Genomic DNA, 22,258 nt, shown 5'->3' on the forward strand with positions numbered 1-22,258 from the left:
ATTTGTTGCCCTTTCCAAGCCAGCTAAGCCTACCTAATTTACATACAATTTGCAGAAGGTTCCACTTTTGCACATGAATGGTTCTTGGCTCTGGAAACTTTTCTGTGGGCACTTTTGTGTGATCAGTGGCCCACGGCCTTTCCTTAAGTCACAGCCTGAATGGCCGGGGCTGCAGCAGATGTGGCTTCAGACCAGGCTTATCTCAGACAGCAAGACTGGAGAAGCGGGTAGGGTCTCTATTCATAACTCAGGAGGAGAGAACTGCTTCCTCTCTAGCCATTTTACCCCGGGATTTTCCATCTGCGCTGCTCAGCATGTCAAGAGCAGAGCAGACGGAAGCACCAAGATAAAGACCTCAGACCCACTTGCCCTCCAAGCATTGAATGTACCGGTGCCAGGTTAGAATTGGTCAGTACAACTTCCCAGCATCTAAGGCAGGGACTAGGATGGCTGGGAGAGAAGCTAAAGTCTTATTTCTGTGTCAAACCAGGCTCTGTTTTAGGGCTTCAGATTCTTAACCTTCCCCAGAGGAAGCCCAGTCTCCTACTGGACAAATGTTAATGGACCCCTGGCTCCCGCTTGCCCAGAGCCCACATGAAACCTCTTGTCCAGACGTGTATACACTCCCAGCACTGGTCTTTTTCCAGCCCAGCACCATCCCCTCCCGTGATGGCTGTGGATGTAAGTTGCAGGGTGCTCGGAGGGGCGGGACCAAAGATCACCCTGGACGTGTCTGGGACAAGGGCAGATGGTGAAGAAAGGCAGTTGAGGAGCTTATGTCTGCAAAGTATTTAACAGAGCCTATCCTCTTGGGGCTGGCAGCCCACTGGCTAGAAAGAAATGAATAAGCGCATGTCTGAAAAGAGTTGGAGGTCAGCTTATCGGTGCTTGCAGTCTCCCATGGGCAGTGAAAATACCCATTGTTACCTACGGGATTTCCAAGTTCTGAAGAAGAGTGGGAGAAGAGGCTGATGTGAGCGGTGTGCGGTGTCTTCCCTGGGCCGGGAGGAGCAGCTGAGAAGTGGCGAAGTCAAGGCTTCGGCCACGGACGCAGCCAGGCAGGGGCTGAATGCCGGCCCTCCACTCCACCTGCTCCCCGGACTGCATGAATTCTGCCCACAGGACCTGGGGCTGATCAGGCCACGGTGGAGAAGGGAGGATGCAGGAGGTGTTGACTGGCCTCCTGTGCCCCCACCTGGACCAGGACCGCGCCCCCCTGCCCCCGCCCACCTGCCAAGGCTTCCCCCATAGGAGTTAAAGGTGAGGCTGCAATGGGAGAGTTCTGCACCATGAAGAGGCCAAAACATCCGTGGGACAGAGAAGAGGGATGTGTCTTGTCCGTGAAGACAGCTTCTAAGCCCCTAGACCCGGGGCGGCAGGGGGCAGGGGGCGCCCTGAGCATTCTCCACTGGTTTCATAGAAGAGGAACTGGGTTTAGCTCCAAGAAACAGGATGTGGTTCATGGGATCAAATTCGAAAGTAATGTTTTGGACTTCCCTGGTGCTCCAGGGTCTAAGAGTCCAAGCTCCCAATGAAGGGGGCCAAGATTCAATCCCTGGTCAGGGAACTAGATTCCACATGCCACAACTAGGATCTGGTGCAGCCAAATAAATAAAAATAAACATTAAAAAAAAAAAGAAAATAATGTGAATTGTGGAAATTCACTCTTTAGTGAGGAGACATATTCTCAATCTGGTTTTCTGGGATGGCTTAAGGCAAGTTATTGCCCAAGGTAGAAAGACTGCTGTCAGGATACAAGGGTGCTAAACCCACCCCTGTAACAAATTTAAATAAGATCCTAACCTCCAGGCCCTCAAAACATGACCTTGCTTGGAAAGAAGGGCATTAACGGAGGCAATCACATTAAAAGGAGGCCATGAGGTGGTTTCTAATCTAAGAAGACTTGTGTCCTTATGAAAGGGGACATGTAGATGCAGTGACAGACACACAGACAGTGTGAAGAGCCCCAGAGAGGATGATGGCCTCTACAAGCCAAGGAGAGAGGTCCTAACAGATCCATCCCTCACAGCCACCAGAGGAAGCGACCTTGCCACCACCTTGAACTTGAACTTGAGCTTGGACTTCCGGCCCACAGAGCTTGGAAACAGTGAATGTCTGTGGTTCAAGTCACTCAGTCTGTGACCCTCTGTTATCACCGTGCTGGCAAACTAATACAACTGCGAGAAAGTCTCTCTGCAGCTGAGAGAAGTCCCCAGGAGTTTATAAAAGGTATCTCTTCACATTTTTTGCCCAGGGAGCCTAGTACAATTAGTTTCTCATAAAGCTGCCCTCTTGCTGGACTGTGCGTTCTGATGCCAGGAACTGATTTAATTTAATACTGTGCTTGTATGGAGTAGATGTTTGGGAAGTCCTTTTGTTTTCTGTTATTGTTGAAAGGTCTTTAACTCCGTGTCACCTAATCCCTAAAAAAACAAAAGAAGCAAAAACCCATACGTGTTTGAACACATTTAAGCTTTCTACTTCTGTCTAAATATAACTTCAAATGTGTGTGTGTGTTGTGTGGAGAAAAAATTTTCTCTCAAGACTTTCAGTGGGTGGCAGGAAAAAAAAAATCAGCCTCACACCAGCATTATAGCTGATGTTTGGTACTATTTATAGAGCCGGCCATGGTCATGTCAGATCTTTAAAAGAAGCAAAACATCTGGGCTCATTCCAAAGCGGAGAGGAAGAACCTAAGTCACAACATATTACACAGTGGAAGGCTGCATCTTTACAAAAGATGCAATTTACATTTGCTAAGCATCATCTGTGCCTCTGAGGATCTCAAGGAACCAGATTCTGGCACCCAGTGTAATGAAAGGATAACACAATAGCCATTGTGTTTTTCACATTTCAAGGAGTTCTGAAGGGAATGAATGAATGGTTTCCCAAAGGCTGAAAACCCAGCGCCTCCTCAGTGAAGGCCCTCCAAGTGGCCAGTGGCCATCGACTGTCAATCATGAGAGGCAGCACCCCTGAACTGAGTCCAGAGCTATTCTGGAAGGTTCTCAGTGCGGCCACAGTTCAAGTCCAAACCATCCTCCGCTCCACACTTACAGGCAGGCAGCACTGCCTCCCTGCTCCCATCTCCCAGAGCTGTCTTAAGGATGAATCAAAGAAAAATATTTAAACTTATGTAACACTTGGGACATCTGTACAAAAAGGGGGAAAAAATCACTATTTCTACAATATTTCACAGACCAAAAGCAACAATGTCCTACTTTAACCAAAACCAATATTAAAAAAAAAAATCCAGATTTTAAAAATATAAACCAGAACTAAGTTGGTTGTCCAATGTGTAGAAAAAGAGAAAGCTCCTCAAAAGCTTTATTCACCAGGGAACACCCAGCACCTAGCCTGAGACCAGGCAGGTTACATTCAAAAGGCATTTGTTGAATAAAAGCATCGCTTCTGTTAAACAGCCAGCTCCATTGGTATATTTCATGAGTTACAAAATCTGCAACTATTCCGTTCATGCGGCCCATTCCCCAGCAAGCACAGAGCGGCAGGTGAGACCCTGTAACGTGACCCAGCTTGAGGACAGCTGTGTCCTGGGAGCCGCCGGCGCCCCGGACTCACTGACGCGGCACGTGTTTGCCTGCATCACTCCTGGGGTCTCAGTTCCCACCACCCCCTGTCCCATCACCGATAAAGAGGCAGCTCTGCGTCGTTTCAGACATCTCTTCCTAGCTTCCTGGTGGCAATGGCCAGGCAAGAGGGCAGCCTGTCCCAGGCCGGTCGTGGCTTTTTGGCAGTGACTAAAGATGCTGGCTGTCACCGTGTCTGTGGCTTCCCAGAAGCTGTTGGGTTTCAGGGCAGAGCAAACCCAGGCGGGCGCCCCACTGTGCCTCGCACTGTCTTTATCACATACCACCCCTGCCTCTTTGTTCCAAAATGTTTCTTTCTGTCCCCAAAACACTTGTTTTGTCCATGTTGGGGGGGGGGGCGGGCGGTTAGCAGAGGATCCATGCAGGGACATCTACAGGCTTCCAGAGAAACCACATCAGATCTGGGCCACAAGGAAATACTTCTGAAACAGGGCTAGAACCTGGTCCCCTCAGGTTACTGGAGCTTGTGTTCTTACTGTAACTTTTATTATTTCTATGATAAAAATTAATAAAGGCTCACTGTAAGACATTTGGAAACTGTAGGAAAAAAACATTAGGAGGAAAACAAATATCATCCATAATCTCACCATGCAGAAAGAATGTCTCAGCATTTTGGTATATTTTATTCATGTCTTTATATATATACACATACACACACATTTCATTAGCCAGTTTGGAAGATATTTAACATACAGCTTCATCAGCATTGTCTCCTGTCATTTTCATTCTTCAAATATTTTTATGTGACTGCCTACGACTGCATTGTGTGGATGTATCTTTATTCACTTACCTAGCTCCCTGCTAGTAGGAGAAGTTGAGTCCAGTGTTTTCAGAAAGATAAATTGCATTGCACTGAACAATTTTGTGCACACCTATCTCCCCACATTTCTGATTATTTCCTTTGTATAGAATCCTAGATGTAAATCAAAAGTATGAAACTACCCTCCCCCAAAATCATGCTTTCCAGAAAGATTGTGCCAATTATAGTTCTATCAGCAGGACTTAGAGCAATCTACCATACTTTCGTGACACTGAGCAATGTCATATTTAACCTTTAGTAATTTTAAAGCTGAAAAAAAAGCGCATCTCATTGCCATTTTAATTAGCATTTTTATTGTTGTTATTATAGTAAGTCCCCTACGTATGAATGAGGTCTGTTCCAAAAGCCAGTTCGTAAGTCCAATTTGTTCATAAGTCCACAAAGTACCCAACTAACAGAACCGGCTACATACTGCTGCCTTTACACTTGCTTCCAGAAATCCTGGACTTGAAATAAAGATACCACACCACTGTACTCTACACAGCAAGGTACACAGAGGCACAACCACTCTTAGAAAACGCACGCACATGACAAGGTACACCAGATGCGTGAACTAACTTACAGGATCGGACGTGCAAACACACATTCGCTTCTTTGAGAGCTTGTAACTTAGAGGTTCGTGTGTAGGGGACTTACTGTGCTGGGATTGTTATTGGCAGTCAGGGCTTGACTTGAATGCCTCCCCTTACCCTCACACGGCATCCGTGGAAGACAGACTCCCTCAACCTCACTCTACAGAGAGGGGACACTGAGGCCCAATTAAGTGACTTCCACACAAAGACAGCCTTCTTCAGAGCCAGGGTCAAAGCCCAAAGCCCACCCATCTGATGATTCTACCATGCTGTATTCACAGAGTCAAACTTTTTTCATGTGTTTGCAGTCCCTGTATTTCTTTTTCTCAGAACTGGAGTAAATTTATTCTGTGTGTGTGTGTATATAGAAAAACAGCTCTCAGCATTTCAGGTGTTTTGACACTCCACTTTTGTGCAAAGATTCACACCCTCAGCTTTTGGAGCCTCAGCCCAACCCAGCCACTAGTCTCCCCCCCAACTCAAGGATGACACAGGGTCTCCTCTCTACATTGACAAGACTGTAAACTGACTTCACCTGAGCCCTTATGCGGTCAGTCAGAATGCCCTGGAATTGAACTTAACCTCGAGTGAGAAATATCCTTTCACAGTCAAAGAAGGGTCAACTCTGTAGCACCCAAAACCTAGCCCAGCCTGAAAGCACAGCTCTTCCACAAGGGCCGATTCTCCTGGACCATTTGTTCCCTTCTTTGCGGGAGGCAGATCTCTCCTCACAGGGATAGGAGTATCTCTTGACCAGATAGCTCCTCCATAGGGTTCAAGTTCACAGCCAAGACAGCACCTGCCCACCAGGGCCACTCCTCAGAGGCCCAAGGAAATGGGTGCCAGCCTCCCTCCACAGGCAGAATAGCCCCAAAGAGCCAGGAGGCTCTGCCCTGGGCAGGCAGGGGACACCCTTCCACCCCCCGAGGAGCCTGCTCTGGTAGCTGGAAGGGAAGCCAGCAGGATGGGGGAGCTTTTCTCCTTTGAAGTCACCTGCTCGCCCAGGAATTCATGCCGCAGAAAAGTTCTGCAGGATCATAAACCAGCCTCACATCCGCCTCAGAGCTCACTCTACAACTCAGAGCGATCGTTTGCTTGATTCAGCTCAGGTTAGGGAGATGGATAGGATTTTCCCACCAATCACTTGATTAGGATGAGAAATCCATGCTCCTGCTGGTCTAAGCATTGCAGGGGTTTTTGCTTCCTTCAAATCTCTCTCAATATTACGGTTCTTGCAGCTTTTCAGAGTTTCCTGCCCAGGGTTATTTTCCCAAGGCACTGCACAATTTGCAACGCTACATTGTTCTTCTCTGGTACCCTGTCCAGCAGTATCTGGGAGAAAGAGCTTGAGCTTTGAAATCCCCAAACAGGTATTCCGACCTTTCTGCTAACACTGTAGGATCTCGGCAGCGGAATCACCTGGAATCCATTGCCTGGTGTCTCCTGAACACAGTCCATTACCCTGGCCCCCCTGGCTCCTGCTTAGAGACAGACCTACTCCCACGAGCATCATCACTCTGTATAACCCCCCAGGCATCCTGGAGCCCTCAATGCATCGCAGCACTGTGTTCGACGTCCTACAGCTCACAGTCCACTTAATCCCTACAACAAAGCTCCAACGTGGGTACCAGGAGGTCACACAGGTGCCAGGAGAAACTGAAGTGTGGAACAGCCACAGGGACGGTGGGAGCTGGGTCTGCAGAGACGCCTTGGGGTCCCTACGCCTCCGTGTTTCCAGCTCCTCTACTTCATCTCAAACAGACCTCCAGGAATAAGATCCGGAGAAAAGACAGGAGCTCTTTCTTCCTAGATTAGCCCTGAACCATACACTCCTTCCTGCCTTTATCACCCCGACAAAGGACTGCGTCCCCTAGGTGAGCACAACATCTTGGACCCTTTGCCACCCAAGAAGAGGCCCCCGTCAGGGAAACAGACGAGATCGAGGCTCAGGGCCAGTCACACATCCTGTCTGCCCTCGGTTTTGCTGGAGGCCACCCCCTTTCCCGGCATGTTGACAATGCAGGACGTCCCCTTCCTGAAGCTCCCAGAGCAAACCCGCCTCCTCCCACTGCTGTGACCCTCCTCAGCCCCACAGCACCGTCTGGGTCAAGTCCTCCACCCTGCTCTCCTGTTGGTTTGTGAACCCAGACTGTTTGCTTTGCCAAAGCCCCAGGTCATCCTGTAATCCCACCTCTTGCCTGGGCTGCTTGCCTGTCCCTCTTCCGACTGACACCTAAGGAGAACGAAGATGATGCTCTATGTCTTCACAGTTATATCAGCATCTTCCACTTACCAAACTGCGGGAAAGGCTGGAATTCCTCTCCTAACAGGCTTTCCTGGTGGCTCAGACAATAAAGAATCTGCTTGCAATGCAGGAGACCCAGGTTTGATCCCTGAGTCAGGAAGATCGCCTGGAGAAGGAAATGGCCACCCACTCCAGTATTTTTGCCTGAAGAATTCCATGGACGGGGAGCCTGGAAGGCTATAGTCCATGGGGTCTGCAAAGAGCAGGACCTGACTGATAGAGTCACACACACACAACAGGAAACACCCAGAACTCAGCCTACCCTGAGCCCATACCATGTCCAGATCAGTGACCTGGGTTGGTTCCCTCTCTCCCCCAGAACAATGCATCTTAAAGTAAAAACTAGAGAGAGGAATCTTCTTCTGCTCATTCCCATCTCCCTCCTGCCTTACAGGAAGACAGGGGGAAAAAAAGTAAGAACTCTCAAAAAACAAAAATAAGAACTTTAGGAGGAGAGGGGAAAATGTGCAGAAAGGACCTTTCAACTCTCCCTCATCTCTGGCCAAGGGGCTCTTGGCGCCTCCCGCAACTGTCTGATTTTGAGGACTGTCACAACTCCAGGCAAGTCATTCCATTTCTTCAAAATGCAATTGTACCCCCCATAAAGGTTAGCTATGAGTGGTGATGGATGTTATCTACACTTACTGTGATGGTCACTTCACAACACCTAGAAATACTAAATTATTACGCTTTACGCCTGAAACATATAATTTCATACATCAATTATATCTCAATTTTTGAAGAAGATAGTCATACAAGAGACACCTAGGTAGACAGCTCCAGGCCTGGAGGCACCTGAGACTAGGTTTTGAGGCCTCTCAATCCACACCCTCGTCTTGGCCTCATCCATTCAGTCCATAACTCTTGAGGATGCAGCTGACCCCTCTTATGGTGGGAGCGTCGGCAGAAACCTTCTTGTTTTGATTTAGAGACTCAACCTCTCTCCTTCACTGTCTCCTGCCCGCTCCCTCTGGGCATGGGGGGCGTCTTTCTCCATAGACCTCAGGCCAAGGTCTCTCCCCTCCTCTGCCACAGCTCCTAATCCAAGCCACAGAGAAAATGAAGCTACAGGAGCGAGTTCCCTGGACGATCCCCCAGGTCCCTGCCGCCCCCCAGCTCCCCCAAACCGCCACCCAGTGCCTCTGAGGATGGACGACTGCCTGTCCTCTCTTGGCCTCCAGCGAAGGCCATGCCTGGCCCTGTGCTCTGCATCCCGACTCCTCCCCCAGGCCATCGCCCAGCAATGCCTCCTCTCCTGTATCACCTCTGTGCTCTCCCCACTGGACCATCTCCATGAGCACGGACATCCTGTGTGTCTTTCCCACTTTAGAGGAAAAATACTTCCTTTGACCAAACAGCCCTACACTTGACCATTCACTTCTCTGCACCCTTCACACCACACTCCTCCACGAAGTTGTCTACCCAAGCAAGTGAGAAACCCCCAACCCACCCAGCACCTCTCCTCCAACTCCTCCATCCACCGTGACCACCTCCCACAGCATCCCAGGGGCCAGTTTCGGTTCTCCACCCTCCTCTGACATCAGCACTTTCACTCCCTCCCTGAGAAAACACTCCCCTTCGTCTCCGAGGACACATTCCTTCCGGGGTCCCCCTCCTCTCCCCGCCAGGGGCTGCTCCCTCTCAGTCTCCTAGGCTGGGTTCATCTTCACAGCTGAGATTCAGAGGCAGCAAACGTGGCTCTCGGGCCGCTGCTTGCTGTTGTAAATAAAGTTTTACTGAACACACACACATTCGTGCATCGTCTGTGGCTGCTTCTGTGCTACAAAGGCAGAGTTGAGCCGTTGCAGGAAAGTCTGAAGTATTTACTATGTAGCCCTTTAAGAAAAAGTTGACCAATTCCTACCCCAGACCCCTAAATACCATGGAGTTCCAGACTCAGATTTTAGAGCTTCTCTATCCACACTCACTCTCCAGGTGATCCCATTTGGTCCCACACTTTCAATTTTATCAAGACACTGACAACTCCCAAGATTTTTCTCCAGCGTAGAAAACTCTTCTCTGAACTCCAGACCCATCACCCTGCTGACTGGTGGACTTTTCATTTGGATGGCCCGGCATCCTTCCCAAACAAAGTTCTTACTTCTTATTTCTCACCTCAGTTTGCTCCTCCCGTAAGCCTTTCCACCTCACCCCAAAAATCTGGGAAGTCATTCTACCACCTCTCTTTTCTCTCAAACCCCACGTTCAACACATCAGCAAGTCTTGTTGGTTCCACACTTTCAAAATGCATGCAGAATGGGCCCAGTAACCCCTCCATTGTTCCCACCCAAATCCAAGGCACCCCCACCCTTGCCAGGATCACTGCCTCCACGCAGCCCTCCTGGAGGTCCTTTCAACATGTTGCCTCACACAAGGTGCCCAGAGTGATCCGTTTCCATCTAGACCATGTCAGGCCTCCGCTCAAAACTTCCCAGGGGTTGGAGGACCAGCACCCTGGTCCCAGTGCTACCCCTGACACCTCGAGTCTCCAGCTTCAGGACCCTGCTGGGTGGACAGTTCCTCCCAAGCCTCTGCATGGACCCTCTCCTCTGCGCTGGGTCTCTGCTTCAGTGTGGCTTAATTACAAAGACACCCCTGGGCCTGCCCTCCCCCACCCCCATGCCCCCGGTTCTGCTTCCTTTTTCCATTGCACTGACTCACCTTCCTACATATTCACCCCCTTGTTTACCATCTGTTCCCCCCACCAGATAGAAGCTTCGAGAGAACAAGGACTTGGCCAGTTTTGTCCACTCGGTATTCTCAACTCAGAGACCTGTGCTTGTCAATTCTCAATATTTGGGGCAATGAACAAGTAGACATAACATTTCAGATGCTCCTGTCTCCTTGGGAGGAAGCAGAAGGTTGGGGAAGAGGAGCACGTGGCTTCTGTCGAGGAGAAATCAGAAAGGACCACAGCACTGAGATTTCTGAGCGCGAGCCGGCGGCATCCCTCACTGACCTGTCCCAGGGGACATTCTGAAGCAAGCCAGTCCCCGAGGACAAGGCGACTGCCCGCCAGCTGCTCCCCAAATCCCTCTGAAGAGCTCCCCTGGAAGCCAGGAGGCTGCTCTGGAGGCAGATGATGCCAGATCCCAACAGGACCTCCTTGCTCTGCCCTGCAGGCACCCAGGTCTCCCGGACCCAGGAGGGGTGAGCCGGATGGAGTCACGGCAGACAACGCACCAGGCTTGGAATCCAGCCACGTTACCTCGTGAGCCTTAACCAGACCAGGTCTCAGGGTCCTCTCTGCCAAAGGAGGGTGATGAGTAAATGCTTTAACAACTGAAAATACAGTCAGCCTTCTATACCCACAGGTTCATCCCTGGATACGGAGGCCGGGAAGGGAAGATTGTAAGGGACTTGGGGTGTCCATGAAGTTTGGTATCCCGGGAGTCCTGGAACCCAACTCCCGTGGATACTGAGGGACAACTGTAAAGTGTAGTCTCAGACTCCTTGAATTTTCTTATCTTCATCACATCACATTTAAAGGTCCACTCTGTAAAAAGAGGTCATGCTTAAGGTTTGGGGTGAGCTGAAAGTCACTCCCTCATTTCCAAGCATCCTTCTAGAGTTCCCACCTATTCCCCCATCTGCTCCCATGTTTTCCCCCCTTTGCCTTTTTGTCTCATAACCTTTCCCTCCTCTTCACATATTCTGAAAACCCTGAGGTCCAGGCAGGTGGGGAGGGTGGGCAGGATGGGACCATCTTAACCCTCTCCCCTCTCCTCCCAGAAACCCCTTAGGGCAGTTTCACATCAACAGAAACAAAAGCAGGAGACGCAACATAGTAAATCCGCGTGAGAACCTCTAACCCATTCCCCCTCCCTCCTCCCTTGCCTCCCCACCCTCCAGGAACAGCTCCGTGGCCCCAGCTGATTAAACAGAAGGGCTTTCTGAGAACCCAGCGCAGCCTGGAACCCCGGGTTTCTCAGCAGCCTCGACACCCACGTTGGCTCTGGGCTCGAGACCACCGCTCACGTGAGGACGTCCCTCCTTCGGTCCAAGTCGTCCTCACAGTTCCGTGCTCAGGACCCAGGGCTCCGCCTCCCGAGCCCCCTGTGACCCCTCACACCCCCACTGACACCCACTTTCTCAGAACCTACACCTCGGCCTCGAGTGAGGTCTCAGGTGAACCCACCGTGGACCAGAAGTCATCCCACCTGTGCCGCTGTGAACCCCTCCAGGGTCCTCCAGGACACAGGGTGCTCTGCCCACCCCTCTGTGGCCCAGGACACTCAGGCCAGCAAGAAGCCCTGCTGGCTTCCAGGTCAAGGTGGTATATATATTTGCAGGCTCTTTCCACGCTGGCCCTTCCGCCTGGCCCTGCCATACAAACTGGGGAGAGTGGCTTTGACTCTCCAGGTATCAATTGCTTCCCCATCCACCTCCAAGGCTTGTGAACACAGAACACCACACAAACACACACACACACACACACACACACACACACACACGCACGCACGTTACTATTAAAATAAATAGAGCGGCAAATCAGCTGCAGGCCCACACCCCTCCTCACCCTGCCGACTCTCCGGCAGCCTAGCCACTTTTCCAATTAAGCCCAAGAAAGCCCCAAGGAGGTGAGCATCACAGCTGGCACCCCACTGAGCCAAGACACCCCAGAGCCCCCCACGTGGCCGGGCACACGTCACACAGCCGTCCAGCTGTGAGCTGCACCGGGAGCCGGGCCCCCAGCCTGCCCGGAGGGGAGGCAACAAAGGAAAGCACAGCAGTAGGCAAAGACATCTCAGAAAAGCAGCGACAAACGGGACCCCGGGAGGCAGAGCCGGAGGTGGCCTCTGGAGAGCCCTGGGCACCCAGAGTCCCTGCACTGAGGGTGAGAGCTGCCAGGGCGTGCACTCGGTCTTAATCAATAAGGGAATCGGGCAAAAGGCGCGGCTTCCCGGAAGGAGGGAAGGACGGCTCTGCCCTTCCCGGTGGAGAGGTGCCAGCTGACTCCAGGGCACCCGGAGCCCCGCTCGACAGCCCCGCTGGACGGGCTCTGACATCCGCGTTCCCCATGACCCGGCTCTGCCACGCTCTGGCTTGGTGACTCTGGCAAATCTCGCTCTCTCTGAGCCTCAGCATCTCGACCTGCGACATCCGCAGAGGTACGTGATGCCTGTCACCAGGCCGCCTGAAAGGCTAGGACGGGTCTGACCCCTGCAGACGGGAGCTGGGGGTGAGGCAGGGAGGAAGGAGCAAGACGCCAGAGCCCTGGGTCCCTGCGCCCTGCCCGGAGACCCTGCTCCCTTGATGCTCAGCCCTGACGGGGGTGCAGGACCACACGCTGCTTGGTCTGGGCACACGGATCTGACCTCACTATTCCCACTCGTGAGATGCTTTTCAGTGAGAACATGGGAGCTGATCCACTGCTACATGTACGGTCACTGCTTGAAGCTTCATGGTTTGAGGAACTGACGGCGAGCTTTTCTTATTTGTAAAATAGCACATTTCCTGTAGGAAATTTGGGAAATAAAGACAAGTTGAACAAAGTTTAAAAATCAGGTGTTTCCTAAAACTCAAAGAGAACCACTTTGAACACCTCCATATATTTGTATCTATTCTATTTTTTCATGACTGTACACTTTTTTTCTTTCACCAAATTGCATTTATACTCTGTTTGATTTTAAACCTTTATTTACTTAATGTATATGGTTAGCATTTTCCCACATCCTTGTATATCATTCAATGTCCTTTTAATAGCTTCCTCGATGGATGCACCGTATTAGGTTTAACTAATCCCCACCCCCCTACAATGTTTTGTTGTAATGAATAATGCTGAAAGGAATCTCCTTGATTAGATCTATTCTGCATAGCTCTGGTGATTTTCTTAGGAGAAATTCCGGAAGAGGAATTGCTAACTGGTTCAAAGGGCATATTTTTCAGACATGTCTCTAGTGTTTGCAAATTATCTTCCCACCAGCTACGTCTGAAAAGGTCCATTTGCCAACACTCTTAATGGCACTGATATCCGTTTTCATTTTTGCTCATCTGCTAGTTGGGTAATCATATCTTGTTTTTAATTTCATATTTTAATGATGAGTGAGGTCGGACGCTTTTGCATCATTTTCTGGACATTTCTGCTTCTTTGTGTCTGAGTGATTTCTTCACATCCTCTGCCCACTTTTGCAACAGAGGACAGGCTGGTTTGCTAATACAATACAAAGCACGGAATTAGTCCACAGCCTCCTTTGATGACTCTGCCCCCGTGTTGAGCAATCCCCTCCATTAAGGCATTAATGCTAATGTCTAGCTTACATTCTTTCCCTGTCGTTTAAGCCCATTTGCTCTCATCCTGCCTTCAGGGAGGGGCGCCTGCCTCTTTCATCTAAGAGTGCTACCTTTGCTCTCACCTGTCAGCCTCTTCTCGGGGGATGAATAACTCCTCTTCACTTATGCCTGACCTCGTGGAACTCACGAAGCCAGAAAGTCACCCTGTGAGGCCATCCCTTGTCTTCTTAGACTTCCTCCCCCAGACCGTCGTCCTTTCTCCACTGGACAGCAGCAAATGGCTTCGGAACTGGCTTCTGCATCCCATGCTCACCCCTCCCCAACCTCACCTCCCTCCACTCTCCACTCCCATCTCACTTTCCCTAAATGCAGTTGTGATTGCCTTGTCCTGCCTAAAACCCTTTCCCACCTGAGGGTGGCCCGCTGGCCCCTCCCTACCTGGGAGCACCCCATCCCCTCCTCCAACACCCCCAAAGCATCTCTGTGTGCTCAGACGGAGTCACACCCAGTGTGACCCCCGGGGCGCTAGTGCCTCATTACTTTCTGCTTCTGGGTCTTGACCTATGGCTGTCCACCTTCCCTGCCAGGCACTCACCCCTAGCAAGCCCAGCACCAGCCTCTGTGTTTTCTCCCTTTTTCCCAGTTTTTCCCTAATTATATTATTTATTTTGTGATGTTCATTTCGCCAATTTATCTTACTGCCTACGTGGCTCAAAGCACCACAGAGCAAAGCTGTCCCTGGTCTCTGCCTGTCTCTCCAGAGGGCCAGCCTCTGTGTTGGTCCCCCATGCTGTGAGAGCATCCCTCCACATCCACTTGCATTCCCGGGCCCCCGGGGTGCCAGCTTCTGGACCCTGAGACAGCACCCTCTGCCCAAGTGCACAACTGCCCTGGGCCTCCAAGCACTCAGGAGGTACATCTGCCCAGATAGGAATCAGATCTGGCCAGAAGGAAGGTAGAATTTCAGCCCCTTGTTGTAGAAGCTTCTCTTAGAAAGGAGACACATGAAATGCAAAATTCTGTTTTGCCGGGTGAAGGTAACTGGTGATGCGTTGTCCAAAACCCATGTGTGCCATGGACCTGTTTTATCTCGTCTATCCGATGAGGAGTTAGAACTAGACATCTACAGATGCTTGCCTTGGTAACCAGCAGACTAAATCATCCTTTGTTTTCATCCCTTTCTCTCTTCCTGGTCTCCACAGCTCTACCCCATCCCCCTTTTCATCCCCCGGGTCTGGCTCACATCCCGCCAACCCTGGCCTCGCAAACAGCCCTTCTCTTCCAATGATGGAGACCACAGCATCAGTCGTGTGAAACAGGAAGCTAGAGTCGGTTCCAAGACGTCCGTGATGGGCATTCCATGACCAATGCTAACTGCAGGGCTCCCTGTCTTTGCCATTTGGATAGAGAGAGAGAGACAACAGCCCAGGAAAAGGAAGCAGCCCCTTCAACTGGGAAGCAAGAAAAAAAAACTGAGCTACAGACTTGGGGTGGAGGACCTTGATTCTGGCCCCAGGTCTCCCACGGGTCACCTCTCTGGGCCTCAGGCACCACGTCTAGAAACGAAAGGCTGGACTTGAGATGAGGTCCTCAAGCCTATCAAGTCTGTTCCCCTTGCAGCAACAGGACAGCAGCGGGGTGGCCTGCCTCCATTCCTGGGACTCTGATTCTCCATCTCTTTGATGCCCCAGAGCACAGGTAAGGTCTCAGAGAAATTAAAAAAAAAACAAAACAGGACCCTCAACAGGAATGGGCCAGGACCTCTACACTAGACAGCCCCAGCCTGTCCCCACGCCCTCACAGACCCCTGCCTGCTCCCCCAGCTGAACTCCCTGCTCATCCATTTCCTAAAGATCATCACAGAGGCTCCAAACCTTCCCTTTTTAACAACTCTGGCTGATGGAAAATTCTTCTCATACCTAATCTAAGTCCATCTGCTGCAATTTCTGTCTATTTTCTCTCGTTCAGTCCTTACTGGAGATGGAGAACAGCTGGTCGCCATCCTCCATATAACATCCCCTCCTAAACCCAACTCGGTTATTACATCACCCCTCAGCCTGTTTTCCTTCTGGTACAACATCCACTGTTCCGACCTTCCTTCACGGCGGGACTCCAGCTAGGGAGGCATTGCTGAGCACGGTGGAGCAGCGCAGTAAACCCAAGTCCTCCGAGAACCGTTGCATCCCTGGACGGACGTCAGACGCAGGCGGCAAAACCCTGAGAAGGTCGGAGCCGAAAAAGGGTGGCTGAGAACACAGCCCAAGTCCCGGGCTTTATGTGAAGGTCAGAAAAGGCAAATAGACGCAGTGCCCAAGGTCAGGTCTGAGGGATCAAGCCTCAGCTGCTAGACCCCAAATCCTGCCGGCACAATGCTCTAGGGGACCACAGCGTGCCCTCAACGTGGCTAAGAGCAGAACAGAGCCTTAACAGGGAAGCAAAGTGCCACAATTACGCAGACATTCCCGATCCAAACTCATCTCCCTTAACAAACAAAGAAACTCCACTTTGAATCCCATTGAGAACTCAAACACCTCTGAAAGTGGCGACACTGTTAACGGTTCACACTTTAGTAGGAATAAGTCAATTCCATCCAAGCTCTTGATAGAGACATTTAGGGGAGAGAAGAGAACAAAAAACAAAGAATGGCGTTTGTTTGTTAATCTCCACCGCAGGCAGATCTTCCAAGGTCAGACTTGCTCCGCAAGTACAAGGCTAAGGGCGGGGGGTTGGGACTCAGTGTTGCAAAGGGTGGTGGCTGCATCCAGCGGGCATCAGTGTGCATCCAGAAGGTCTGTGCCCCTGCCCTCACGCAGGGCTTCTGCACCACCCTAGGTGTCTGGGTGAGGTCCAGAACTGAACACAGAGCTCCCCCTGGGGCCAAATCCCAGGTGCATTCTAGAATTCCTGACTCCCTCCGGTTCACGGTCTCAGGTCTCAGACGTGAGATGAGGATGGTGTCTAATATTAAATCTCAATCTCGAAGGTGCCCTTAAGTGACAGCAAGGGAGAACCAGGAGGGAAGGAAGAAAAGACAGAGACACATCGGATGAAGTAAGATGATTCAGGTATCCACTTGCTGCCCTGTGAAATCCCTCCCAAGGGGGGTGGGGGTGGGGGCCACATCAGTCTACAGAGAGGGGAGGCAGCTGAACCATTCACTAATAATCTGGGCTGTGAAATGTTTCCAAGTGGAGAATGAGGAGGGAAAAGCACAGAGTGGAGTAAACGCAACTCAGAGCCTAGATTTCAAAACAGCCTTCACCGTATCTTAAATAAGCAGAAGCATCAGACTCCAGCCTCTCCGCCCTCAGAGGCTGCTCCAGACTTTCCCACCTCCAGAATCACACCCCCACGCCCCCCAGGATTACTGGGAGTTGTATCTACTGGAGGAAGAAAAGAAGACATTTCCACTGTGTTTACTAAAACACCTAACACAGTAAACTCCCCCCCACATCGCAATATTAAATTTTAAGAGAGAAAACTCGAAGGTTCGTCTCTGATTAAAATTTTCATATGTTTTCTATCCTATTTCAGGGGGCAGTTTTCTTTAAGAGCATGATTGGCACAAAATGACAAGATCAAAGCAGGTTGGCAAAGAGATTATTTACTGATGTGTTGATGATGAAATGGAGAGCAGGAAAAAGGACCAGAAAAGTAAGGAAGGGACTTTGTCTGGCTTGTGAAAGCAGACAGAGGCGACCCTTTCATGGCACAGTGGTTTAAAGGGGGCGTCATCCTGGCTGGCCAGCTGGGCAGGGCCCTGCGGATGGTGCTTCTCTGGGGTCCAGGACCAAGCTACCACATCTGATGAAATGACAAGTGACAAATTTAATTTCCTGCACGCTAATCAGTCCCTTCAGACACAGGCAGGCGCCTGGCTTCACAAGGAACCAATCAGCCCAACAGTGGCCGGCGATGAAATTCTCCAACCTGGATGGCATGGTATGGCGAAGGGGCTGGATCCTGGGTTTCCCGAGGCACCATCCCAGGTGAAGTTGCGGTGGCGGTATTTTGCGTGCCGTCAATTATTCTTCAGCTCCATTAAGCCTTTTTTAGCCTTAAGTTGTTATTTTAATGATCTTTGTTCCAAATAGGGAACTACAAGAAAGACGAAGGAGGAGGAGAGGGAGGGGGAGAGGGAAGGCAAGTGTTCCCAGTGTGTCCCACTCGTGAGCTGCAGCTCACCGTGCTCCCTCCCCCATCCTGCCTTCTAGCTCCGCATGAGTCACCAGCCCGGTTTCAAAGCCTTACTTTGAATGTCCTCTATCACGACAGAGATCTAGCAGATCGGCATCGGCGGAGGGGACCTGCAATCTCTCTCCCTGTCCCCGGTTCTAGACACCCCTGCGACTCCAAGGCCATGTTCCCCTGTTACGACTGCCTTCCTGAAAACTGAAGCCACCCCCTCCTCTTTCAAAATCCCCCACCTGCTAGATGTCACCTCTGTGGGCTCTCTCTGCCCCAGACAGACCACGGAGGAGAAGGTCTCGGGCCAAGGATGCCTCAACAGCCAATAAAAGTTCAGCCTCCTCTCCAGGCTCCCAAACACAAAGGCGTTCTCCTTTGCGGGGTTGCAAGCTTGTTTTGTTTACTGCCAGGCAACATGTGCAGAGGAGAAGGCTGACTGTATCCTGACCAAGAAAAAAAAAAAAGTCAGGCAGCTCTTTTTTTTTTTCTTAAAGGTTGTGAGTAAAGCTTCAGCAATAACATCTCCCACCTGAAATAGCTGTGGAAAGAAGGTGGGGGAGAAGCCCTTGCAGAGGTTAAAGGAAACAAGAATTACAGAGTGAATGTGATTCGTGGAGCCGGAGAATGGACACATCCACATCTCGGCGGGAAGGCTGATCTGGGGACGGGGTGTCCTGGAGGAGCCTTGCCTTCACGTCCCCATGCGGCCAGGACCGGGAATCGAACCTCCCAACTTGGGGGTCTAGGCTGGAAGTCAGAAAGACTCAGGGAGGTGGAAGATCAGTCTCGAGCCGGCAGCTTCTGAGGACCCGGCAGGTCGGAGGACACACCTGGCCAATGTTATGGAACATTCAAATAGGAGCTGCCTGCACCAAAGCAGGAAGGAAGTTTGTGATCAAGCACATCACCTTCTCCCACGGGGACGCAGCTTCCTAGCAGGCCCCCGGACCTAACACCTCCTGGTGAGCAGAACCTGGGGAGTAGGGTTTCTCCCCGGGACCATGAGTGGGACTCAGATCTAGCCGCACCCTTGTGGTCCCACTGTTCACAAGCGAACAAGGATGCCACGAGGCTGGACCGCCCTCCGGCGGTGACCAGCCTTTCCCTTGAAGAGCAGTCATCACAGACAGCAGGGATGACGGCTCCAGTCACCCCTCAATCACAGCAGCACCTGCGTACCCAACCAGAGCCAGCTCCTCCCAACAGCCCCCCACCCCCCTCCACACCTGGAGCCCCCGGCTTGCTCAGTGGACAGCCCATCCCTGGTGAGGTGTAACCTTCACAAGGGACTCGATTTCCTTCCAGCCCCTTTATTTCCGTAGACACCAAACCTGGACAGTCTTCCAGAGTTTTCGGGAGCTAATCAATTTAGTGATGTCTTCCCCCCTCCCCCACCCCACAGCCCCCCGGAGAACTGCTTTGTTGATTTCTCCCCAAGTTGTGTGTTGCAGACAGATGCCCATCAGGTCACACAGGACAGTCGCCCACACCCCAGGATGCCACACATCTCCCATTAGCAGATTAAGTGAGCTGAGACAGAGTGGGCAAGGGAGGGGGCAGGGAAGGAAGGAGACAGAAGTTTGAGGAAGGACTCAAGTCGAAGGTCAGGAGAGTTGGGGCACAGCAGGTCCACGTAATGTCAAGGGGGCAGACCCTATGATGGAAAACATAGCCACCCCATCGCCAGTCCCAGAACCGGCCTCGCAGCAGCCGGGTCAGCGTGGGGGGAAATCAACACATCCAGGGTCCAACCTCCTTCACCCAGCACACCCGAATCTACACCCCGACCCCAGGCACAGCACCCCAGTCCTGGACCAGACCTATTTCCACAGACCTGAGCGCCAGTGATTGAAAAAGTAGTAAACAAGCCCAGTTGTAGACAGCGCAGAAGTTTCCCAAATCATCAGCTTGTTTTCCTCCCAACAGAAGACGGGGATTTCCCTCCTCGGTCACGTTTCCTCCCCCTAAACTTTTCTTCCTGCGCCCCCTCTACAGAGGCTCAGTTGCCAGCCACTGAGGACCGGGGACCAGGCGCAGCAACCCCCTCCCCGACACACACACACACACACACACATACACACCCCGGGAGACGCAGCGGGAGTACCTTTTCCGCGGAGCAGAGGGGGCCCGGTGCCCAGAGGCTCGCTGCCTGCGGAGCCTGGAGGGATGCTACGGGGATGGTGCACGCTGAGGATTGCGCGTTCCTGCCTGGGCGACCAGACCTTTCGGCAGCGCGGACCAACTGTGCTAGCGAGGCACTTAGCAATTATCTGCGGGCGCCGACGCCCCGCCCTCTGCTCCTGCGATTGGCTCCCGGGGCCCGGGCAGGACTGCATTGGTTTCAGACGACCTCACTCATTGCTCTGGCTCCTACTATTATCTAAGCCATCAAAGGAAATAATTCCAGGTTTCATTGACAACCTGTAAGGCTCTCTCCTCCGGCCCGGTGTGTTTGGAGGGGGCAGGGGGTGCTGGTGTGCAACCCTGAGAGTCTGGGGGAGGGAGGAAGGGAGAGTAGAAAAAGTGGGGGTTCGGGGAGAGCCAAGAAGGGGTGGGGGTGAGAGAGAGAGATGGAGAGAGATGGGGGGGCGGGGGGGGGGGGGGCAGCTATCAAGCAATCAGATTCTTGCACCCGCATTTTAACTTCCACAACACAGAGCCCATAGCAACAATCTTCTGGCCTTATTCCCCCCACCCCCTCAACTGGTGAATGTTCCTGAGGACAGAGAGAAACATGACGGTGGGGTTTCTGCCTGTGTAACACAGGCTCTGGGAAGCAGAGCTAGGTAAAAGACTGAAGGAATCTAGTGATGTATTTCGCGGGGCCACTCTGGAGGGCATGTGAAGGTCGTTTTAAATTATTTAGAGGGACAGATTGTGCACCTTCAGTGGATCATCCATCCATTCTTTCCCAAGTGGTCCACCTCAGCCCCCAAACTGAGAAGAAAGCTTCTCTTTACACCTTCTTCAGTCTCAGGAGAGCGGATTTTAAAGTCAGTCAAAGTCTGGAATTCCTCACTAGCCTCGCGGGGAGGTCCAGAGAGACAGGCATTTGTCGAGCTAGTAGTTCTGCTCGGACCCTAGCTTTTGCTTGTTCCCAACAGCTTCAGTGAATTGCTTAGACTCACATCATCAGCTCATCCAAGGGTGAGAAAAGCCTAAATGCTTTCCCTTGCTCAACAAAGAATTATGAAGCATGAGTCTTGCCCTTTTATTTTTCCTTAATTTTCCCTTTATTTCTCACTATCTGGAGAGGACATCTTTGGATAGCGGACATCATTTGATAGCTGAATTTTTTAAGAGGAAGAAAAAGAATTTGAAAAGGGTCTTTTAAAGGAAGCTCTTGAGGACACATGTAAATCCATGGCTGATTCATGTCAGTGTATGGCAAAAACCACTACAATATTGTAAAGTAGTTAGCCTCCAACTAATAAAAATAAATGAAAAAAAAAAATAAAGGAAGCTCTTGGGATGTCCAATTTCAGATCAGTTAGAATTAATCTTTCCCCCTCCTCCTGTTGGAATCCACCCATCTTTGAGCCCAGGCTGTGGTTCCAGTTCATCCCCCGTGGCCTCGATCAACTGCAATTGTTATCACCATCTGCATCCTTGGAGGCAAATAGATTGTTCCTCTTTGCCTCCTTCAGTGAGCTTCTGCTCCAGGGGACTATGCCCATCAGAGGCTTTGTAGGGGCAGAGCCAGAATCATGCATATCTTTATAATTCCACCGACAGCACCCAGCATTGAGTAAGTGAGCTGACTAATAAAACTCAGCTCAAAACATTGAGTGTGCCTCTGAGCCTCCTGGAATCTTTATTTTGCTGTGATCACTCATCCAGCTGGTGGGGTAAGGGAGGGACTCTGGATTCCAGGAGGTAAAAATTCAGGACTAAATCCACTGACAGCTACAGCCATCCCTCCAAGCTCTAGGTGCCCCTGTTCTCTCTGGAAAATGAAGCAGCTCTTCACTCCATGTCTTCTTTCTCCCTCGAGCACTGGAAGGAAATGAGAAGATGAGGGATGCACATTTTATTTGGGAGGCACATACCTCAAAAAATTAAGTCATTTCCATAATGGCTTTCCAAATATCCGCATGCCTAAGAGGGGAGTGACCGTCTACTATGAATCAAAAACTAGGGCAAGGAGTGTAGCAAAGTATCTGTTGTCTATTTCCTTCCTTTGTCTGGATGAAATTCTCACAAAGCAGGAGGATGAAATTAAACTTAGCTGTTCATTTGAAATTGACCCTGTCCCAGAAAATCTGGCATGTTCTGTCATGGAGGGAAAACCATAAATAATACTTTTATGATTTAAGCCGTAAGGTTTTCACTTCCCAGAGAAAGCAGGCTTCAGCTCTGTGCCTTCACATTATCTCCCTTTCCCTCCTTTAAAAAATAAGAGAAATAAAATAAGTTATAAGAACTCTCTCGAGCACCTATCAAAGGTTCAGTCATCCTCAAAGGAAAATAAAGCATTTCAAGTGATTTTCTAAAATGCTTTGTCTAAAACAGCAAGTCCTTACATGTACTT

At 50.9% G+C, this 22,258-nt stretch overlaps 1 protein-coding gene across 2 annotated transcripts in view; it reads right to left on the minus strand.

The window, feature by feature from the left end:
• ZMAT4 (zinc finger matrin-type 4) overlaps nt 1-19,957 on the minus strand; it is a 369,144-nt gene extending 349,187 nt beyond the window's left edge. Inside the window, exon 1 of one of the 2 annotated variants that reach the window (XM_043454315.1) lies at nt 19,832-19,957. The gene's annotated coding sequence lies outside the window, so the exon portion shown is untranslated. The remainder of the gene's footprint in view (nt 1-19,831) is intronic. The other variant, XM_043454317.1, reaches the window with a different exon arrangement.
• Between the last annotated feature and the right edge of the window lie 2,301 nt (nt 19,958-22,258).

The sequence above is a fragment of the Cervus canadensis genome, chromosome 31, assembly GCF_019320065.1.
Source record: "Cervus canadensis isolate Bull #8, Minnesota chromosome 31, ASM1932006v1, whole genome shotgun sequence".
In the NCBI taxonomy this organism is placed as follows: Eukaryota; Metazoa; Chordata; class Mammalia; order Artiodactyla; family Cervidae; genus Cervus; species Cervus canadensis.